The sequence below is a fragment of the Ischnura elegans genome, chromosome 4 (genome assembly GCF_921293095.1).
Source record: "Ischnura elegans chromosome 4, ioIscEleg1.1, whole genome shotgun sequence".
Classification (NCBI taxonomy): domain Eukaryota; kingdom Metazoa; phylum Arthropoda; class Insecta; order Odonata; family Coenagrionidae; genus Ischnura; species Ischnura elegans.
The window spans coordinates 117,179,294-117,181,515 of NC_060249.1; positions in this window are offsets into that span (position 1 = coordinate 117,179,294).

Sequence of the window (2,222 nt, forward strand, 5' to 3'; positions counted from 1 at the left end):
ATTTTCAAGATTCCTGAATTTGGTGCATGTAATTTATATTTAATATTATCAATTTGACGTTGACTTTAGGCTTTCCTTACAGTGAAGAACTTATTTTTTTTTAATTCGACTCACCCAAAGATTTAGGCTTAACAATAGAACTCTAGCAAGTTGGTCGACAATGAGCACCTAACTGTTTGCGTTACAACTTTTTTCCATCGCTGTTATTCTATATTTTTCGATTTCACATGCTAACCTTTGTATGAGTACTAAATTTAATCGAAAAATTATTTAGGTTAATTCCTTGGGTATGGTGCTGGTCATCGGTCATGTAAATATATAAATATGATTTAGATGAAACGAATATCGATACAATAAAGCGCTAATAGCTGAAATTACACCAGTTCTATAATACATTTGTGCTTCATATATTTTTTAGTTCCTAAAGACTGCTTTCATTTCCACTTACGGCACATTTTGGACAATACTGCTGAAGTTTTTTTTCTAAAGGGATACCAACGGAGGCATGGAGAGTCGGAACTATTTTACATTTTAGCGGAGTCATCTATCTGGCTGAAAATAAAAACTTTGCGGGTCGTTTAGGTTCCCGCATTGATGAATACAGAAGAGCATTTTTAGAGATGAATTCTTCTTGGGTTTCCAACCGAGTAAGGTTTTCTGCAGCCACGAGACGTTCCCGGTTAGAAACAATGGAAAAATTGATGCCATTAGTTCACCGGGGATGAACTAAATCCTATAACATTTTTAGAGTCAAAGGATAACGGCACAAAGCTCATTGGAAGAAACATTGGTCGTTTTTAAACTTGTGAAGGTACCCTAAGGAAGAGGAGGGATTAACCGCATTACATAGAGCTATTTTTTGTGTACTCTTCAGCATTCATATCGACAGCGGTGTTTTCTTTCCAAAGAAGGAATGCGAAAAAGTTGCCCATTTCCGTCGTATCATTACGAATTTACAGAGAAAGAGAGACCAACGGACGCATAGGGAGACTGAAATATTTTACATTCAGGAATGGAATTATCGGAAAAATGCCATGTGCTAATTTTTAAGATTTGCGTCAGCTCTTTCTTTGATATTTTCGGTTTTGTTCCTTCGACACATATAAATTAAAACATACGAAAAATATCCCTGGACCGGAAATCGACCTTTGGCTTTGTGGACCAACGTGCATAAATACCACTGCGCTATCTAGGTCACTTGAATCACTTGGAAATTTTTGCCTGGGGCCTGTCGTTTGATGCATGGAGCATGGTAATTTTTTTTACAGCAATTACTTTGAATTTCACTGCGATTCATGCGGTGAGTTTGAAATGATCCACATTTACCGCCGCGCGTGCCTTATGCGCTGGTATGACCTCTACTGGTTGTGACTTCTTAGAACTGCATTGGAAACTGATTTTCTCAAAGTCTGATAATGGCGACTCAAACTCAGATAACATTTTTTCCCGCATTGTATGTACCTAATGGATACGGCAGTGGGGACGTCTGGAAGATAATTGCGGTAGCAAAGGAAGCTTATGAGAGAATCGCTTAGTAAGACTTTCAAGGAAAGGCTAGTGAAGAGTCTGATCTGGAGTGTAGAGCTTAACGGTGCGAAAACATGGACACATAGGAAGGAGGAAGAGAAAAAACTGGAGGCCATAGAGATGTGGGCCTGGAAGAAGAATGGAGAAGGTGAAGTGGACGTAGAGGAGGGACGACGAAGTGCTGGACATGGTGGATGAGGAGAAGCAGCTTCTAGATTATATACAGAGGAGACGGAATGGAACTGAGCGGCGAGGGGGTGTTGAAAGTAGTTTTGAAGGGTACAATTTAGGGTAAACGAGGAAGAGGAAGAAAGAGAATAGAATTTTTTTACATATGATGAAAAGGAATAGGTAGTATTGTGAATTAAATGGAAAGCGATGCCGGTGGGGGAGACTGTCAGAATGCTTCTTGAATGCTCGAAGGAAACCTACCTTAATTGGCAGGATACTATTACAATAAAAATAATGATTGGTCAAAAATTTGAAAAGACATAAGTCGAGCCATTATAATTACTTATAAAATCCCGCATGCTCCATCCAATGTTTGGATGCCTCTGATCTATTCTGTTCCCAAAATATGAAAGACATTATCTCTGCTAGCAACTTTCGCTTGTACGATTATTCTTCGGTAATTTTTCAATAATATTTTATACCTGCAGGGGCACACCGCAACACAAAACTATGTAAGGGACGTT